This window comes from Capricornis sumatraensis, chromosome 3, assembly GCF_032405125.1.
Source record: "Capricornis sumatraensis isolate serow.1 chromosome 3, serow.2, whole genome shotgun sequence".
NCBI lineage: Eukaryota > Metazoa > Chordata > Mammalia > Artiodactyla > Bovidae > Capricornis > Capricornis sumatraensis.
Window position 1 is genome coordinate 6696686 of NC_091071.1, and position 21351 is coordinate 6718036.

General features: G+C 51.6%; 2 pseudogenes; both read right to left on the reverse strand.

The window, feature by feature from the left end:
* Nucleotides 1–1051: 1051 nt before the first annotated feature.
* LOC138076139 (uncharacterized) lies at nt 1052–8626 on the reverse strand (annotated as a pseudogene).
* Nucleotides 8627–16445: 7819 nt separating this feature from the next.
* On the reverse strand, nt 16446–19891 carry LOC138076140 (2-acylglycerol O-acyltransferase 3-like; annotated as a pseudogene).
* Nucleotides 19892–21351: the final 1460 nt, after the last annotated feature.

The following is a 21351-nucleotide window of genomic DNA, read 5'->3' on the forward strand; positions in this document are numbered from 1 at the left end:
CTGCACATGGACTGCTCATTGTGGAGCCTTCTCTACTTTGAGAATACAGGCCCTAGGCTCACGGCTTCAGTAGTTGTGGCTCCTGAGCTCAGGGGTTGCGGCTCCTGGTCCCTAGAGCTGCCAGGTTTCAGCCTTTGTGGCCTTTGGGCTTAAATGTTCCTCGGCATCCTTAGTTGCTCCGTGGGATCCTCTCGGACCAGGAATCCCATCTGTGTCCCCTGACTGGCAGGCCGGATCCTGTCCATTGGATCACATAAAGTCCCTTGCAATGTTTCAGGTGATCCTTCATGTTTCACTGATGCCATGCCTGAGACAGTGGTGGTGGTGATGGACATGATGGTGATAAATTCATTGCCTCGCTTTTACCACCTCTTTAAAATTTTTTGATCTTAATAAGTTAATTTTCCCAAGAGTCCATTCTCACTGAGTGAATGAGGTCATGTGGACTAAACGCTGGGCTTGCAGTAGGGCTTCATAAAATAAATATAAATAAAATAAACCCCTGCATCACGTGATCTCCCAGCTCCGAGGGAACAGGAAGGATGGGAGGAGGGGCAGCAGGAAGCTGTGTACTTAACTCTTTCTTTCCTATCACGAAGGCTCATTCCAACTCTCCCTTCCGGGAGGTACTCTTGACCCATGTCAGCTATTGCTGACAGTATTTCACCATCTACCCTATTGTCTGCACCCACCTAATCCTGTCCACACTTCAGAGAATCGTTCTTCAGGGATCTACCCTCCCCAATACCATTCTAGGCCCTATAACTCTTAGCTAAGCAGATGCCTTTATTTAGAGGGAGAAAGGTCCAGCCAAGGGAAGAGATTAGGTGGAAGCCGAGAGAGCAGAATTCAGTCTCTGGGGGCAGAGTTCAGGGCCCTGCTGTCAGTCTCCGGCAGCGAGTCTGTCTCGATCAGGTGGAGATGGAACCCACGTGGGCAGGCTCACGCCCAGAGAGACTCTACGAAGCAGTGGAGAGAGCACTGGCTCTTATTGGCACAGTAGCATGGCAGCCGGTGGGGGCTCGGGCACTGGGATCAGGGGCTGGGGGGGTCAGGAGGTGGGGACGGGTGAGGCCAGGGTGAAGGTGAGGCGAGTAGAAGCCGGGAGGCCGCAGCTCTCCTGTTCTCCTCCAACAGTTGCTCCAGAGCCTTCATGTAGAGCACGTGATAGCAGTCCACCTGCTCCTCGGGGGCTGCGGGCACTGGGGCACCTGGATGGGGTGGCACGCTGCCAGGACAGGGGAACACAGGTCAGGGCACGAATCTCGGCTGCCCACATTGCTCATAATGGCCTTCTTCCCTGGAGCTGGTCACTTACCCACAGAGGCGATGAGTCTGGCCAAGGGCACCAGGCCCTAGGACTTGGCTGAGAAGAGACCACAGCTCCAGAGGATGCAAGGAGAAAAGTACATGAGCTGCTTGAAGGTGGTCTGAAACAGATGCTGCCAGGAGTCTGGGGCAGGAGGCTTAACTGTGAAGGCTCCATTCTCATAAGTCCTAGGCCCTGTATCTGGATTTAGGTAACCAAAGGAGTACATGGGCACCAGAGTGACCCTGGGAAGACGGAGGTGAGAAGAGGACATCAGGGGCCCTAGGAACACCCCCAGATCGTCCCCCACTGGTTACCACTTCCCAAGTCCATTTGAGGCAAAGAGAGTTCTACTAAGATAGATCTGGGAGACGGGAACTACATTTCTCAGGAAGACTGATGGAGGGCCTTCCTGTATATAGTTTCTGATATGGTCTCAGTGACAACACGGTGGCCAGGGGAGCACTAACACCATTTCACAAGTGAATGAGTTTGGAAGGTCTTGCCTGTGAGGTTGTCAGGAAGAATTTCAACAGAGGGCATGTGAGCCCCAGGGTCTGGTGACCAGTACTGTCACCCTATCTCTCTTTTCGTGGGAGGAACCCAGAGAATGCACACTGGTGGTGGGCACAGAGAAACACCCAAGCTCTGCCAGGATCACCCTGTAGGTGGTCACGGTGGAAGCTCTGGGGACACACAGCCCACCTCCAGGGGGTGGATGTGTAGAGATAGCGTGCAGATCCCCAGAAACACTGTGAGGCTCTGACCACTGAAGGCAGCCCCGGCTGGGCCCCGGCTCACCCGTGCCTCAGTGCCAGGCGGACGAAGCCTTTACGATTCCAGAGAGTAAGGCAGTGCTCCCCTGGAGGGCACACAAGGCCTCGAGTTCTCCCCCAGCCAGGATGACCACAGCCTGGCCGAGCTGGGGCTGGAACAGGATAAAATCCAGTCTCTGGTTGCTTGCAGAACATAGCCCTGGAGGAAAGAGGGTGTGAAAGCATTTTACAGTCCCTTACTTGGCTCCCTATGCATTCACCCTACCTGTTGGCACAGGAAGGCTGAGATAACCATCCCTTTCTTTCCAAACTCCTTACCCCTGTGCCCCGTCAGCATGCCCTACGCCTCTCCCTTTAAGGAGGCAGGACACTTGCTCCAAAACTATCCTCTAAAGCCCACTGTGAGCCCAGCCACTGTTCCCGTCAGGTTCCTGCTCCAGGTGGTGGTTGGGGGCACCTCTGATGGACATGGGGTTAGTTTGCAGGTTCCCACTGAGCCGAAGACCCACCACAGCCCATCATGTCTTCTCGATAGACAGAAATGTAGAAGATGCCATTCATCATGCCTGACCAGGGCCAAAGCCCCAGGGTCAGGTGGGAGAATCCTGTGCTCTCAGTGCAGAAGTTACAGAAGGTTCTGATGCTGGTGGTCCCATGAGATGGGGAACCAGCAAGTAGTTCCCATTGGGGGCCAACTCTGTGGTGTTCCCCAGCTGTTGGAGGTGGAGCGGATGATAAGAAAGGAGTAGAGAAAGCAGGATACCAGCTGTAAAGAGTTCCCTCTACACAAACAGACTTCAGGGTTCAAGGTACAACAATGGGGTCAAGTGCACGAGGGTCCCCTCTGAAACACCATCCCAAAAGCTGCCCAGTGTGGGAACTTAGGCAGCCAGGGCTCACACTCCAGCATGGGGAGGGGTGAGGAGGTGAGGGCGGGAAGGGGAGAGGGAGGAGGAGAGCATCCCTTGGAGGGTGAACTGTGACCTTCAGTTCAGTCGCTCAGTCGTGTGCGACTCTTTGCAACCCCATGAATCGCAGCACGCCAGGCCTCCCTGTCCATCACCAACTCCCGGAGTTCACTCAAACTCACGTCCATCGAGTCGATGATGCCATCCAGGTATCTCATCCTTTGTCATCCCCTTCTCCTCCTGCCCCTAATCCCTCCCAGCATCAGGGTCTTTTCCAATGAGTCAACTCTTTGCATGAGGTGGCCAAAGTACTGGAGGTTCAGCTTCAGCATCATTCCTTCCAAAGAAATCCCAGGGCTGATCTCCTTTAGAATGGACTGGTTGGATGTCCTTGCAGTCCTAGGGACTCTCAAGAGTCTTCTCCAACACCACAGTTCAAAAGCATCAATTCTTCACAGTCAGCTCAGCTTTCTTCACAGCCCAACTCTCAAATCCATACATGACCACTGGGAAAACCATAGCCTTGACTAGACGGACTTTTGCTGGCAAAGGAATGTCTCTGATTTTCAGTATCCTATCTGGGTTGGAGATAACTTTCTTTCCAAGGAGTAAGCGTCTTTTAATTTCATGGCTGCAGTCACCATCTCCAGTGATTTTGGAGCCCAAAAAATAAAGTCTGACACTCTATCCACTGTTTCCCCATCTATTTCCCATGAAGTGATGGGACCAGATGCCATGATCTTCGTTTTCTGAATGTTGAGCTTTAAGCCAACTTTTCACTCTCCTCTTTCACTTTCATCAAGAGGCTCTTTAGTTCCTCTTCACTTTCTGCCATAAGGGTGATGTCATCTGCATATCTGAGGTTATTGATATTTCTCCCGGCAATCTTGATTCCAGCTTGTGCTTCTTCCAGCCCAGCGTTTCTCATGATGTACTCTGCATAGAAGGTAAATAAGCAGGGTGACAATATACAGCCTTGACGTCCTCCTTTTCCTATTTGGAACCAGTCTGTTGTTCCATGTCCAGTTCTAACTGTTGCTTCCTGACCTGCTTATAGGTTTCTCAAGAGGCAGGTCAGGTGGTGTGGTATTCCCATCTCTTTCAGAATTTTCCACAGTTTATTGTGATCCACACAGTCAAAGGCTTTGGCATAGTCAAGAAAGCAGAAATAGATGTTTTTCTGGAATTCTCTTGCTTTTTCCATGATCCAGCAGATGTTGGCAATTTGATCTCTGGTTCCTCTGCCTTTTCTAAAACCAGCTTGAACATCTGGAAGTTCACAGTTCACGGACTGCCTGTCACCTCAGTGGGGAAATAAACCCTCAGGTGTTTCCAAACAGTCCAGTTCCTCACCCACTCAGAATGCCTTCCTTCTGGGGCAGAGATAAGGGGGGAGGCTTCCTGGAGACACCCTTCATCACCTCTCACTACGTGGCCCCTGTTTAGTGCTCACTTTGCTGGGGTGTGTTCCGGTCCAGAACCAAACCTTATGAAGTGGAGAACAGAGAAACCGCGGAGCGAGGTGGAGAGGAGGGAGAAGGCGAGGAGACAAGAAAGGGCCTGGGGGAACGATGAGGAAGAAAAATGAGTTAGCTTTCGGAAGCACACTGACTTCTCGCCTCCTGCTCACCAGTGAGATCTTTGCCCATCTCCCAGCCTGCCCTGTGTCCTCTCCCTTCCCTTTGTCCACGGGCTTCCACGCAGGTGGGCCTCCAACCTTTCTTCCCCCACCCTTCCTCTTCCTTCTGTCGCAGTGAAAGCATGCCCTGCTCCCCTCGCCCATGAAGAGGAAAGAGAGCGCGCTTTGTTAGGCGTTCAGTACTTCGAGCCCTGTTTGTCCACGGTTTCTATGCTGCGGGAAGATGGCTGGGCGGTGGAGACTCCCACGCACTGCCCTTCTGCTGCAGGGCTCCAGGTCCTCGGGGGGCAGGGATGAAGGTTTCAGTAGGAGCCCAGGAAGGCTTTCTGGTGTGAGTGGCTAAGCCCCTGGGGCTTCGCAGGACTGCTGGGATGGGAAGCAATGTGTGGATGAGGAGACCCTGGGATCCGGACTCCAGATGTCTCCAGCCTCCTCACAGTGATCACTGACTTTCTCCAGTGGGTCAGACTGAATCCGAATGGGTCAGACTGAGCAATCTGTTGGGCGGTGTATGGGGCGTGCCACCCAGGTCCAGTGCTTGGATCATTAGGAATATTTAGGAATCTCGAGGTGGGGAGGTATCTGAAGAAGCCAGAGAACACACCCCCTGGGACCCAGTGGAGATGTGTGATCTGGAGTAGACAGCTGATCCTTAACGTGAGCCCATGCTCGGTCTGTGGGTCTCCTGGAGTATCTAGGCCACTGGGAGGCGAGGCCGGGCATGGGGACTTCTGCCAAAACAAACAAACAAACACCGCAGGTGTGTTCCCACCTTTTTTTAAAAGCTGAATTTACTTAAAAATAGCTTAAAGCATTTTTTCCGTTTATGTAAAAGCTCTACAGAAAATAGCGTTCTAATATGGAACACAGCCCACCTGTGCTTCATCCTGTTGTGAACACCTTGCATTATTAGGGATGTTGGTTACAACTGATGGAACACACTTGACCCAGGACTGTCAGCTAAAGTCCGTAGGTCCCATTCAGGCTCCCTCACTGTGTCCCACAGTTCTGTGGGTTTTGACAAATACCATTACATAAAATACAGGGTATCCTAATCACCCTAAAAATCTCCTATGCACTGTGAAAGTGTTAGTCGCTCAGTCGTGTCTGCCTCTCTGCGACCCATGGACTATTGATTTCCACCAAGGCTCCTCTGTCCTTGGAATGCTCCAGGCAAGAATACTGGAGGGGCTTGCCATTCCCTTCTCCAGGGGATCTTCGCTACCCAGGGATTGAATCTGGGTGTCTGCCCTGCAAGCGGTTTCTTTACCAACTGAGCCATTAGGGGAGACCCTGATGCAGCAAGGTCCAGCCTTTAATTTCACTCTGCAGCACAGTCATCCAGGCAGCTGCTGGGGCCCAGAGGTGCCCCTAGGTGAAGACGCGGTGCCTGTGTGCCGGGATGCCGCAGGGCGCCTTGTCCTCTTCCAAGTGCTGCGTCAGCAGCTCCATGTAGACTGTGTGCGCCTGCGCGCTGCTGGGCCTCAAGCTCGCTGTACCGGGGTCGGGGACCCCCACTGTGCCCAGACCAGGAGACATGAAGGGTGGTCACAGAGCCCCTCCTGCAAGGCCCCTTCCCTCCCACCGGGATCGACTGTGACAGAGTTCAGGGCTGGTGGAGTTGCGAGAGGACAGCCTGGGGGCGAGGCTGGCAGCCAAGAAGTCAGGCAACAGTCTGGGAACCTTCAGCCTGGGAGTAGCCGGCTGGCAGGCATGAGAGCAGGGAGCGAAGACCCTGCGGATGGGCCGGTGGAAGGGCGGGAGAAGGCCCCGGGGGGGTTGCGGGGTGGGGGACGGGAAGAGTGGAGGGACCCTCAGCGCTTCTCACCCAGGCGCCGGGCCCGTCTGAAATTAGATCTCCTTCTTCCCCAAAGAGAGGATGGCACTCGAGAGACCAGGGAGAGCAGGGGCTGCCTGCCAGCAGAACTCTGCGCTTCTCCCCCGCAGCGGTGCCCCAGAGGCCGCAGGCAGGCTGCTCGCCCGCGTTCCCTCGCTGACTTGAGAAATCCCTCTGATTGCAGCTGCGAAAGCAAAGCGATCCAGGCTGTGTCTCCAGGGCCTCTAGCTGCCAACCCTGGGCCAGGACGGCCACCAGGCCTGGACAGGAGACAGGAGGCACGGGCCTTACAGGCGACACCAAACCTGGGGAGGCAGGAAGGCCTGCCGTCTGAGTCTTCCAGAAAGAGGGAGGAGGGCACTGGGAGATGGAGCTGGACCAGGCGCCCCCAGAGGGAGGAGGGCAGCGAGGAGGTGACCGCAGGGTCTAGGGTCCTGAGACCTAGGGCTCCCCTGCTCACCAGCACGCAGGATGTAGTCCCGGAAGACAGGAAGATGGAGGCGATGCCACAGCTGGAGCAGGTGGGGCCGGAGGCCAGGCAAGAGGCAGGAAAATCCTCTGGTCTCTGTGCTGAGGCTGCTGAAGACCCCAAGGACCTGGACCCCGAGAGGGTGGGAGCGCCACCAAGAGGTAGTTGTGGGAGGGACCCAACTCTGTGGTGCCTCCAGCTGGGGACACAGGGTGCACACCAGGGGTTTGGGGGTGCCATGTTTGGACTTTGGGGGTGACTGTCCCAAGAGTCTACCCTGAAGCCCAGCTCGCACCCAGCACAGAGTTCCAGAGTGCCTCTCTGAGATGGGGAGGTGGTCTTGGAAAAGTCTCCAGACGGCCCCGTGTGGACCTAGGCAGAGATATGGTCTCCTCCCGAGGTATGTTTCTCTCTCTGTCAAGCCCGTCCAGGTTGAGGACCACCAAGATCCAAGCCTGGCTCGGGAGTACAAGGAGCAAGGCAGCCAGGCACTCCTGGACTGGAGGTGGGGGCACGACGTGGAAGGACTCTGATTTCAGAAGTTTAAGTCCCAGATCCCCCTTTTGCCCTCTTGTCTCTTCCATAGATTCAGCCCCAATCTGTTCAATCCAGGGATCCCAGGACTGCCTCCCTCCCAGCTGGCATCAGGAAGCAGAGAGCCAGTCCGGGAGTTCTCAGGGCTTCAAGGACTCAGCCAGGCCCAGAAAGGAGAAGATCCTTTGCAGGAGGGCAGACACTTGGAGGCCCCCGGTGGAGGTGATTGGAGGAGGCTGGCCTTCTGTAGAAGGGAGTCACACAGGGGCCACTGTGGCTCTGATATTACCGTCTTTTGGCTTAATCTCCTGGCCCTGACCCCTGATCTGGGTTCTGCCCTGGTTCGGCCCCTTCTGCTGACCAGCAAAACGGACCATCATGATCAGGAGCCCCACAAGGAAAGTATAACCACTACTTGGGCACACAGGACTCTCACCAGTAGGACAAGAGGGGGGATCAGGGATGTGGCGGAGCGTCTAAGGGTGAGGAAGCTGTTTGGAATTTGTGAAGGTTGGGACTGGCTCCCTGTGTCTTGCAGGGCCGGCAGATGTCTGTGTCAGTGGGGGTCGCCTTGTGTGTGTGTACCCTGAGTAGCAGGGTTCCTCATTTGTCACCTGGATATGGCCCCTAAGGGGTAGAGGACCTGTAGGAGGGTTTGTTACCTAAACCTAGCTCAGGCCTCTGTGAGGAGACCTCCAGAGGGAAGGGCTTTGTGGGAAAGGCTAAAGATTGGAAAGCCCCGCCAAGAGAGAGCCCACTGGGCTCTGAGCACACCCTCCGAGTGGGCTGGGGCCTGTCCTCACCGTGATTATGAGTGTGCTCAACACTGACCGGAGCCAGCTCGTTTCCAGGTCAGGGAAACTCACCTATCTTGTTGTTGTTTGGCGGTGCCTCACCTTGGAGATACTTAGTTCCCTGACCAGGGACTGAACCTGGACCCTGGGCACTGAGATCTGGAGTCCTAACTGCTGGACTGCCAGGGAATTTCCAGAATGTGACTTTTTCTGTTTAAATTTTACTACTCTTTTAATTGAAGTATAATTGTTTTACAGTAGCGTGTTGTTGTCGGGGAGGCAGTGTTGTCATCACTAAGTGCTCTCAGACTCTTTGTGACCCACGGACTGCAGGCTCCAATCTCCCCTGTCCTCCACCATCTCCCCGAGCTTGCTCAAATTCATGTGGATTGAGTCGGTGATGCCATCCTACCATCTCGTCCTCTGTTGTCCCCTTCTCCTTCTGCCTTTAATCTTTCTCAGCATCAGGGTGTCTTCCAGTGAGTCAGCTCTTTACCTCAGGTGGCCAAAGTACTGGAGTTTCAGCTTTAGCATCACTCCTTTGAATGAATATTCAGGGTTGTTTCTTTAGGATTGAGTAGGTTAATCTGTATGCAGTCCAAAGGACTCTCAGGAGTCTTCTCCAGCACCGCAGTTTGAAAGCATCAATTCTTCAGTGCTCAGCCTTCTTTATGGTGCAACCTTCAAATCCATCCACGACTATCGGAAAAAAACATAGCTTTGAATATATGCTCCTTTGTCCAAATGTGATGTTTCTGCTTTGTAATAGGCTGTCTAGGTTTGTCAAGTTTTCCTTCCAAGGAGCAGCAGCACCTTTTAATTTCACAGCTATACTCACTATCCTCAGTGATTTTGGAGCCCAAGAAAATAAAGTGTCACTGTTTCCACTCTTTCCCCTTCTGTTTGGCATGAGTGCTGGGATTGGATGCCATGATCTTAAGTTTTTTGAATGTTGACTTTTAAGTCAGCTTTTCGCTCACCTCTTTCACTTTCATCAAGTGGCTCTTTCAGTTCAATTCAGTCGCTCAGTCGTGTCCGACTCTTTGCTACCCCATGAATCGCAGCACGCCAGGCCTTCCTGTCCATCACCAACTCCCGGAGTTCACTCAGACTCGCGTCCATCGAGTCAGTGATGCCATCCAGCCATCTCATCCTCTGTCGTCCCCTTCTCCTCCTGCCCCCAAATCCCTCCCAGCATCAGAGTCTTTTCCAATGAGTCAACTCTTCGCATGAGGTGGTCAAAGTATTAGAGTTTCAGCTTCAACATCAGTCCTTTCAATGAACACCCAGGACTGATCTCTTTAGAATGGACTGGTTGGATCTCCTTGTAGTCCAAGAGACTCTCAAGAGTCTTCTCCAACACCACAGTTCATAAGCATCGATTCTTCGGCACTCAGCTTTCTTCACAGTCCAACTCTCACATCCATACATGACCACAGGAAAAATCATAGCCTTGACTAGACGGACCTTAGTCGGCAAAGGAATGTCTGCTTTTGAATATACTATCTAGGTTGGTCATAACTTTTCTTCCAAGGAATAAGAGTCTTTTAATTTCATGGCTGCAATCACAATCTGCAGTGATTTTGGAGCCCAAACAAATAAAGTCTGACACTGTTTCCACTGTTTCCCCATCTATTTCCCATGAAGTGATGGGACCGGATGCCATGATCTTCGTTTTCTGAATGTTGAGCTTTAGGCCAACTTTTTCACTCTTCTCTTTCACTTTCATCAAGAGGCTTTTTAGTTCCTCTTCACTTTCTGCCATAAGGGTGGTGTCATCTGCATATCTGAGGTTATTGATATTTCTCCCGGCAATCTTGATTCCAGCTTGTGTTTCTTCCAGTCCAGCGTTTCTCATGCTGTACTCTGTATAGAAAGTAAATAAGCAGGTGACAATATACCGCTTTGACGTACTCCTTTTCCTAGTTGGAACCAGTCTGTCTTTATTTTCTGCTTTTAGGGTCATTTGCTATTATTTGCCTATGTGAGGTTGTTGATATTTCTCCCAGCAATCTTGATTACAGCTTGTGATTCATCCAGCCTGGAATATTGCATAATGTACTCTGCATAGAAGTTAAACCAGTGGGGTGACAGTGTACAGCCTTGACAGACTCCTTTTCCAAGTTTGAGCGAATCCGTTGTTCCCTGCCCCTTGTTAGTTTCTGCGGTGCGTGTGGGCTAAGTCGCTTCAGTCCTGTCTGACTCTTTGCTACTCTAGGGACTATAGGCCACCAGATTCCTCAGTCCATGGGGTCATCCAGGCAAGAACACTGGAGCGTGTGGCCATGCCCTCCAGCAGGGGATCTTCCAACCCAGGGATTGTACCCGCATCTCCTGTGTCTCCTGCATTGCCAGACTGGTTCTTTACCACTAGTGCCACCTGGGAAGTCCCGGTTTCTGGTGTGCAACAAGGTGAATCAGCTATACGTACACATATATCCCCTCCTCTTGAGATTTCCTCCCGCCCCACCCCTACCGCACGCCTCTCGGTCATCACAGAGGGCCAAGCCGCACTCCTTGTGATATAAAGCAGCTTCTCACTAGCTATCCACTCCACACACGCTAGTGTATATATGTCAGTGCTGCCCTCTCAAGGCATCATGCTCTATGAACCCTCTCCTTCTGCCCTGGGTCGCCAAGTCCATTTTCTCCATCTTCATCTCTATTCCTGCCCTCCAAACAGATCCATCAGTACCACGTTTCTAGAGTCCATATATATGCGTTAATACACGATCTTCATTTTCTCTTTCTGACTTATTTCACTCTGTATGACAGACCCTAGGTGACTTCGTATCACTACAAATGACCCAAATTCATCACTTGTTACGGCCGAGTAATATTCCATCACATACATGTATCTATCACATGTTCCTGATCGAGTCCTCTGTCAGCAGACATTTGGGTTGCTTCCATGTTCACCATTGTGAGCAGTGCTCCAATGAATATTGGGAGTGCATGTATCCATTAGGACCATGTTTTCCTCTGGAAATATGCCCAGGAGCGGGATCACAGGGTCATATGGTAGCTCAGTTTTAGATTTTTAAGGAACCTCCATGCTGTTGTCCATAGTGGCCGGACCAGTTTACATTCCCACTGACAGAGTAGGAGGGTTCCTTTCTTTCCTCACCCTCTCTAGCCTTTGTTGCTTCCCAGAGGGACCTTAAAAGACAACTCTAAATAATCCATGAAATAAGCCACAAGGGAAAGAAATCGAGTTCAAAAACCTGGAGCTCAGAGAACACATTGCTGTCTTAGGACAGCGCAGCCCAGAACTTTGGGCCCCTTTTCTCCTCTCCCCCGTATTCCAACACCAAGGGGACCAGTCACAGAAGCTGGTAAACGAGGAGGAAAAAGACATTGCTCCGCCCCTTTCTATTCTCTCTTCCCCTAGTTGCCTCTTCCGGCCAGCAAGCACCCTCCTTGCAGCTAGCTCCCCCTTGCTTGGAGGTGGGAAATTGCTACCCTCAGATGAGGACACCAGGGTTGATTGATACAGCCATTAAGCATTTCAAGGTACCAAACTTAAGTGAATGTAGAACTTCTCACCTCAGAAGTAACAGATAAGTCAGAGGACTGCCAAGATTTTCATCCAGGGAAGAAGAAAATTCTTCCGCCGGACAAATTTTCCAAGACAGTGGAAGACAAAGACTTGCATTCGGTTACGCTGCAACAAGTTCTTTTTAAGTCATGGATACAGACCAAAAGCCAGTTAGGTGATAGGACTGGACACTCATCAAAGAATTCTCTAAGCACATAGACCCCACAGACTGTCAAAGCTGACTATCAAAGTGCCATGCCTGGGGTGATGGTGGCGATGGTGATGATGGTAGTCAAGTCCTTGGCTCTTATTTGGGAAGTCTCCATTTTTTAAGACTTTAAATGTTGATAATTCACATATGGATGGGAGGAGATGCCAAAGCAGGTATGTACTTAACTCTGGCATTTCTGTCACTGAGGATCTTTCCAACCCTCCCTGCTAGCAGGCACCCTTGACGCTTGTCAGCACGTATTCACAGTATTTCACTCTCTACTCTGTGGTCTCCACCCACCTATATCCTGGCAGCTCTGCAAGCTTCCCTCTCCGGGGAACTCCACTCTCAGACTCCATCCTGATGCCCAGCAACTCTTAGCTTAGCACATGCCTTTATTTACAAGGGAGATGGAACCAAGCTAAGAGAAGAGACTTAGGCAAGCTCAGGCAGCAGAATGAATTCTCTTGAGGAGAATGCAGGGTCCTGATTCCCAATTTAAGGCAGCAAGTGTGAAACCATTAGGATTGTGGGGATTACACGTGGGTATCCTCATATCTCACGGCACACAAGAGCAGGCGGCCAAGAGGAGCTACCCCAAGTCGGAGGTCAGGGGCAGAAGTCGGGAGGACCCCATGCCTGACGGGCTGTGGCCAAGAGGAGTTACCCCACGTCCAAGGTCAGGGGCAGCGGCCGAGAGTGCCAGGCTGTGACGGTGCAGGAAGGGCCAAGAGGAGCTACCCGCCGCCCGAGGCCAGGGGCAGCTGCCAAGAGGAGCTACCCACCACCTGAGGGCAGGGACAGAGCTGGGAGGAGCAACCCCATGTCCAAGGAGCAGTGGCTGCATGGGCGCAGGAGGGCCTAGAGAAGCTATTCCACATTCAAGGTCAGGAGGGGCAGCAGTGAGGAGATACCCCTCCTCCAAGGTAAGGAGCAGCGACTGCGCTTTGCTGGACCAACCGTGAAGAGATACCCCACACCCAAGGTAAGAGAAACCCAAGTAAGACGGTAGGTGTTGCGAGAGGGCATCAGAGGGCAAACACACTGAAACCATACTCACAGAAAACTAGTCAGTCTAATCACACTAGGACCACAGCCTTGTCTAACTCAGTGAAACTAAACCATGCCGTGTGGGGCCACCCAGGACGCACAGGTCATGGTGGAGAGGTCTGAGAGAATGTGGTCCACTGGAGAAGGGAGTGGCAAACCACTTCAGTATTCTTGCCTTGAGAACCCCATGAAAAATATGAAAAGGCAAGATGATAGGATATGGAAAGAGGAACTCCCCAGGTCAGTAGGTGCCCAACATGCTGCTGGAGATCAGTGGAGAAATAACTCCAGAAGGAATGAAGGGATGGAGCCAAAGCAAAAACAATACCCAGTTGTGGATGTGACTGGTGATAGAAGCAAGGTCTGATGCTGTAAAAAGCAACGTTGCATAGGAACCTGGAATGTTAGGTCCATGAATCCAGGGAAATTGGAAGTGGTCAAACAGGAGATGGCAAGAGTGAACGTCGACATTCTAGGAATCAGCGAACTAAAATGGACCGGAATGGGTGAATTTAACTCAGATGACCATTATGCCTACTACTGTGGGCAGGAATCCCTTAGAAGAAATGGAGTAGCCATCATGGTCAACAAAAAGTCTGAAATGCAGTACTTCTATGCAATCTCAAAAACGACAGAATAATCTCTGTTCGTTTCCAAGGCAAACCATTCACTATCACAGTAATCCAAGTCTATCCCCAACCAGTAATGCTGAAGAAGCTGAAGTTGAACGGTTCTATGAAGACCTACAAGACTTTTAGAACTAACATCCAAAAAAGATGTCCTTTCCATTATAGGGGACTGGAATGCAAAAGTAGGAAGTCAAGAAACACCTGGAGTAACAGGCAAATTTGGCCTTGGAATGCAGAATGAAGCAGGGCAAAGGCTAATAGAGTTTTGCCAAGAGAACACACTGGTCATAGCAAACACTCTCTTCCAACAACACAGGAGAAGACTCTACACATGGACATCACCAGATGGTCAACACCGAAATCAGATTGATTATATTCTTTGCAGCCAAAGATGGGAGAAGCTCTATACAGTCAGCAAAAACAAGACTGGGAGCTGACTGTGGCTCAGATCATGAAGGCTTTATTGCCAAATTCAGACTTAAATTGAAGAAAGTAGGGAAAACCATTAGACGATTCAGGTAGGACCTAAATCAAATCCCTTATGATTATACAGTGGAAGTGAGAAATAGATTTAAGGGCCTAGATCTGATAGATAGAGTGCCTGATGAACTATGGACGGAGGTTCGGGACATTGTACAGGAGACAGGGATCAAGACCATCCTCATGGAAAAGAAATGCAAAAAAGCAAAATGGCTGTCTGGGGAGGCCTTCAAAATAGCTGTGAAAAGAAGAGAAGCGAAAAGCAAAGGAGAAAAGGAAAGATATAAGCATCTGAATGCAGAGTTCCAAAGAATAGCAAGACGAGATAAGAAAGCCTTCCTCAGTGATCAATGCAAAGAAATAGAGGAAAACAACAGAATGGGGGAGACTAGAGATCTCTTCAAGAAAATTAGAGATACCAAGGGAACATTTCATGCAAAGATGGGCTCAATAAAGGACAGAAATGGTCTGGACCTAACAGAAGCAGAAGATATTAAGAAGAGGTGGCAACAATACACAGAAGAACTGTACAAAGAAGATCTTCATGACCCAGATGATCACGATGGTGTGATCACTCACCTAGAGCCAGACATCCTAGAATGTGAAGTCAAGTGGACCTTAGGAAGCATCACTATGAAGAAAGCTGGTGGAGGTGATGGAATTCCAGTGAAGTTATTTCAAATCCTGAAAGATGATGCTGTGAAAGTGCTGCACTCAATATGCCAGCAAATTTGGAAATCTCAGCAGTGGCCACAGGACTGGAAAAGGTCAGTTTTCATTCCAATCCCAAAGAAAGGCAATGCCAAAGAATGCTCAAACTACCGCACAATTACACTCATCTCATATGCTAGTAAAGTAATGCTCAAAATTCTCCAAGCCAGGCTTCAGCAATATGTGAACCATGAACTTCCAGATGTTCAAGCTGGTTTTAGAAAAGGCAGAGGAACCAGAGATCAAATTGCCAACATCTGCTGGATCATGGAAAAAGCAAGAGAGTTCCAGAAAAACATCTATTTCTGCTTTATTGACTATGCCAAAGCCTTTGACTGTGTGGATCACAATAAACCGTGGAAAATTCTGAAAGAGATGGGAATATCACACCACTTGACCTGCCTCTTGAGAAACCTATATGCAGGTCAGGAAGCAACAGTTAGAACTGGACATGGAACAACAGACTGGTTCCAAATAGGAAAAGGAGGACGTCAAGGCTGTATAATGTCACCCTGCTTATTTACCTTCTATGCAGAGTACATCATGAGAAATGCTGGGCTGGAAGAAGCACAAGCTGGAGTCCAGATTGCCGGGAGAAATATCAATAACCTCAGATATGCAGATGACACCACCCTTATGGCAGAAAGTGAAGAGGAACTAAAAAGCCTCTTGTTGAAAGTGAAAGAGGAGAGTGAAAAGTTGGCTTAAAGCTCAACATTCAGAAAACGAAGATCATGGTATCTGGTCCCATCACTTCATGGGAAATAGATGGGGCAACAGTGGAAACAGTGTCAGACTTTATTTGTTTGGGCTCCAAAATCACTACAGATGGTGATTGCAGCCGTGAAATTAAAAAGACTCTTACTCTTGGAAGGAAAGTTATGACCAACCTACATAGTATATTCAAAAGCAGAGACATTCATTTGCCAGCAAAGGTCTGTCTAGTCAAGGCTATGATTTTTCCTGTGGTCATGTACGGATGTGAGAGAGGGACTGTGAAGAAAGCTGAGTGCCGAAGAATTGATGCTTTTGAACTGTGGTGTTGGAGAAGACTCTTGAGAGTCCCTTGGACTGCAAGGAGATCCAACCAGTCCATTCTAAAGGAGATCAGCCCTGGGATTTCTTTGGAAGGAATGATGCTAAGGCTGAAGCTCCAGTAATTTGGCCACCTCATGCAGAGTTGACTCATTGGAAAAGACTCTGATGCTGGGAGGGATTGGGGACAGGAGGAGAAGGGGACGACAGAAGATGAGATGGTTGGATGGCATCACCAACTTGATGGACATAAGTTTGAGTGAACTCCGGGAGTTGGTGATGGACAGGGAGGCCTGGCGTGCTGCGATGCATGGGGTCGCAAAGAGTCGGACACGACTGAGTGACTGAACTGAACTGATCCTCACATCCAGAGGGAGAGCCTGAGCTCTGCCAGCGTCTGACTTTACCAAGCAGTGGTGAGAGAACTGGCTCTTATTGGCACAGTAGCATGGCAGTTGGTGCGGGGCTCGGGCACTGGGATCAGGGGTGAGGGGTGCTGTGAGGTGGGGAGGGGTGAGGCCAGGGCTAGATGAAGGCGAGGTGAGTAGAAGCCGGGAGGCCGCAGCTCTCCTTGTGCTCCTCAAACAGTTGCTCCAGAGCCTTCATGTACAGCGTGTGATAGTGGTCCACCTGCTGCTCGGTGGGCTGCGGGCAGTGGGGCACCGGGATGGGGCGGCCCACTGCAGGGACAGGGGGCACAGGTCGGGGAGGGGCCTCGGCTGCACACACAGCTGATGGAGTCGTTCTTCGAGACAGACACTCACCCACAGTGGTGATGGGTCTGGCCAAGAGCACCAGGCCCCAGGACTGGGCTGAGAAGAGACGCAAGGAGATGCAAGGAGAAATGGCCAGGAACTTCTTGAAGGTGATCTGGACCAAATGCTGCCAGGAGTCCGGGGCAAAAGCCTGAACTCTGAAGATCTCATTCTCCCCAAAGGAGTACACGGGCACCAGGGAGGCGCTGGGAAGGTGGGGAGACAAGAGAGAAGAGGGCTGGTCAGATCAGCGGCTCTTGGAGGGTCCCCACATTCCTCCCCCGCAGGTTCCCACTTCCCGAGGCCATCTGAAGCCAATGATGGTGCTCCAAAGAAATATCTAGAAGAAGGGACTTACATTTCCTAAGATTAATGTATACTCTAACTTCCTATATACATTTTCTCATACAGTCTCAACTACAATGTGTTGAGAGGTGGGTGGCAAGGTGGATGTTAACCCTATTTCACAAGTAAAGAAACATGCAAGGTCTTGCCTGTGAGAGGGTATCGTAAAAAAATGTGAGCTGAGAGAGTCTGAACCCCAGGGTCCAGCGCTTCGCACTGGGATCCTGTGTCTCTGCGTGGGAGGAAGCCTGGGGAATGGGCACCAGGACTGGGCACGGAGCAAACACCCAAGGTCTGCCCAGAGTGCCCTCTAGAGGTGGTCACCGTGTAAGCTGTGGGAACACACAGTCCACCTCCAGGGGGCGGGTATGTAGGCATAGAGGGTCGCTCCCAGACACACTGTGAGGCTCTGACCATCGAAGGCATCCCTGGCTGTGCCCCCGCTCACCCGTGTCTCAGTGCCAGGCGGACGAAGCCTTTACGATTCCAGAGAGTGAGGCAGTGCTCCCTGGGATGACATACAGGGCCTTTGGCCTCCCCCGACTTGGATGACCACAGCCTGGCCCAGCTGGGGCTGCAACAGAATAAAATCCAGGCTCTTGTGGCTTGTAGAACATAGCCCTGTGGACAAGAGGGGGTGCAGGAACAGTGAGTACCCGCTCCTTGTACCCTTAGTACCTCACCCTGCCCTTTAGCTCAGGAAGGGTGAGATACCACCCCTTTCTTTCCAAACTCCTTCCCCCTGTGCCCCAGTCCGTGTACCCTACAGCGCCTCTCCCAGCAAGGATGCAGGACACTTGCTCCAAAGCCCCTTCCTGACCCCCTTGGTGAGCCTGGTCAATGTTCAAGCCAAGTGCCTGCGCTGGGTGGTGAGCGGGGACCACTCTTTCCGGATGGAGGTGGGGTTGCCTTCTGTCACTCCGCCCTGGTCTCACTGCAGGACGTAACGTGGTCTCCACAGACTGGACGGTGGAACATGCTGTTCGGTGTGAACCTGAGAACCGAGACGCTGGGAACTGCTGGGAGGAGCCAGTGCTCTCAGCTCAGGAGTTACAGAAGCTTCCGACATCCATGACCCCATGTGGGTGGGACACTGGCATGTAGCTCCTGTCTGGGGGCAGCTCTGCTGTCTTCACCAGCTGTGGCGGCAGGGGGCAGGATGAGGGCAAGAAAACAGAGAAGGCAGGAGCCCAGCTGAAACGGTATCCCTCCCCACCAAAAGAGAGTTAGGGTCTAAGATGGGGCCAAAGGCACGAGGGTCCAGTCTGGAACACCACCCCACCCCCTGCCCCGTTACCTGAACGTAAGCAGCCAGAGGTGAGAATCCATCGTGGGGAGGAGAGAGGAGGTGAGAAGTAAGGGAGCGGGGGGAGTGGAGCGTCCCTTGGAGGGTGACCTGTTACCTTAATGGGGAAATAATCACTCGGGTGTTTCCAAGCAGTCCAGTTCTTCAACCACTGATAACGCCTTCCACCTTGGGCAGAGAGATAAGGGGGGAAGAATTACTATAGACACCATTTATCACCTCTCACTACCGGGGCCCTTGTTTAGTAGCCTTGGGGAGCTGTGTCCTGGTCCAGAAAGAATCACACCATGTAGAGCACAGAGAAAACCAGATGGAGGTGAAGAGGAGGAAGAAGGCAAGAAGGGAAAAGAAAGGGCCTGGGGAAGGACGAGAAAGGAAAATGACCTAGGCTGTGAAACCATGATGGCGTCTCCCCTCCATACTGACAGATGAGATCCTTGGCATCTCCCAGCTGACTTCTGGCCCCTCCTCCCTTTGCCCCTCACATCCCACATGGGGTGGGCGTCTGTAGCGTTTTTCTCCCCACACTCCCCCTTCGCTTCTTGCATCATGGACCCCACAGCCTGCTCCCCTCACCCAGAAAGAGTCAACAGAGCACGTCTTTGTAGATGTCCAAGTGCTTCTAGCCACTGTTTCGGCAGGATTTTCATAGTGGGGGAGGGCGGCTGGGTGGTGGAGGCTCTCTGGTGCTCCCCTTCTGCCAGCAGGACTCTAGGACTCCAGAAAAAGAATGCTGGTTTTTTTAAGAGTCCTGGAAGCCTTTCTGGTCTAGTGGCCAAATCCTTGTGGCCTCCGGGGATCTCTTGCAGGGGCTGTGTGGATATGGAGACTCTTGGGTCCAGAGCCCCAGACGTTTCAGGCCTCCCTGCACACTGATCATGAACTTCTCCAGTGGGTCAGTCCAGGCTGGCCACTGGGTAGGACAGGGAGGCAGGGCAGGGAGCATGCCACAGAGGTCCACCCCCAGGTGCATCCGAAATCCTGTGGGGCAGAGGTTGCAGAAGAATCCAGAGAGCCCACCCACTGGTCCCAGCCTCAACTGTGTGATCTCAAAGATCCTGGACAAGCGCCCTTGTCCATTTGTGAGTCTCTGGGAGTGTCAAGGCCACTGGAGACGTGGCTTGGAGAGGGTATCTCATCCCCAAGGTCAAACACATCAGTGGCACAAGTATGTTCCCACTTTTAATTTCAGGCCTTGCCCAGAGTCACTAAGGGGCCAGTGGTTGCCTAAGTGAGGAGGTGCCTGTGGGCGGGGACACGTACCGAGCCCCGAGCTCTTGGAACAACTGCGTGGGTGGCTCCACCTGTGCGGGAGTGGGCTCCCTGGTTCCTTGTAACCTAATCGGGGTCGCCACTGTGGGCAGAGGAGCAGTCAAGAAGGGTGGTTGCTGAGATGCCTTTACGTCCCCTTCTTTCCTGAGGGATTCACTTGGACAGAGTCCAGCCTGGGTGCGAGGCTGGCAGCCAAGAGTTCAGGTCCCGTCCTGGGACTCTCACCTCCTGACCATGCCGGGGCCTGAGCCTGTGGTGGAGTTGGGGACAGAGCAGGTAGAAGCCTGTCTCATCGTCGGTGTGGATAAGCGTGAGGACCGGCAGGAGGAGGATCCAGGGAACGTGGAACAGTGGCAGGCCCACTCTCAGCCGTGGCTACACCTCCTCCTCTGCCCTTCCCTGGGTGCAGCTAGCTCCCCCTTGTTGCAAGTGAAAGTCACTCAGTTGTGCCCGCCTCTTCGGGACCCCATGGGCTGTAGCCTGCCAGGCCCCTGTGTCCCTGGAGTTCTCCCGACCAGAATACGGGAGTGGGTAGCCTCTCCATTCTCTACAGGACCTTCCCAACCCAGGGATCAAACTGGACTCTCCTGCATTGCCAGTGGATTCTTTACCAGCTGAAGAAGTGAAAGCTGCTCAGTCATGTCCGACTATTTGCGATCCCATGGACTTTGCTCTAACCAGCCAGGTTCCACCGTCCATGGGATTCTCCAGGCAAGAATACTGGAGTGGGTTGCTTTGCCCTTCAACAGAGGATCTTCCTGATCCAGGGATGGAACCTGGGTCTCCAGTATGCCAGGTTGATTATTTACATCTCAGCCAGCAGGGATGCCTTTAGCACCTGAGTTACCAGGGAATTCCTACCCTCAGATGCAGATCCAAGTGTTGATTGCTAACCCACCTGAACATTTCTAGACATGAACGTTAAGTGAATGTAGAAGTTGTCACTTGAGAACAACCCAGATAATTCATGAGACTGCTAAGAGTTTTCGCTTGGACAAGAGAAAATTCTTCCACTGAATAAAATTTCCAGCATGGTGGAGAGCAAATCGATTTGTACTCAGTTACTTTCCAAAAAGTGCTTCTCATTTAAGTCATGGATACAGGCACAAAGATAGTCAGCAAATAGGAGGCACGTAAGTCAAAGGATGCTATGACCACGTAAGGTCCCTCCCAGTGTTTCAGGGATCCTTGGTATTTCACTGGTGCCGTGACTGTGAGGATGATGGTGGTGATGGACATGATGGTGATAAATTGGTTGGCTCTTATTTTCCAAAACTCTTTTAAATTTTTTGATGTTAATAAGGTAATTTTGAGACGAGTCCTTTCTCACCCAGTGAATGAGGTTCATGTGGACCTAATGCTGGGCTTGCAGTAGGGCTTCATATGGTAAAATAAATCCCTGCTTCATATGCTCTCCCAGCCCCCAGGGAATAGGAAGGAGATGCGGATAGGAAACTCTCTCTTTTCTATCACAAGAGATCAATCGAAATCTGCCTACTAAAGGTACCCTCGACCCCTGTCAGCTTTTGTTCACAGTATTTCACCAGCTACCCTATTGTCGTCACTTACCTACACCTCCTGTCTGCACTTGAGAGCCTAGCCTGTTGGGATCTACCCTCCCTGAAACCATTCTGATTGTCCTGTTTCTCAGCTAAGCAGATGCCTTTATTTACAGAGGGAGAAAGGCCCCAACCAAGGGAAGAGATTAGACAGAGGCTGATAGACCAGAATTTAATATCTGGGAGAATTCAGG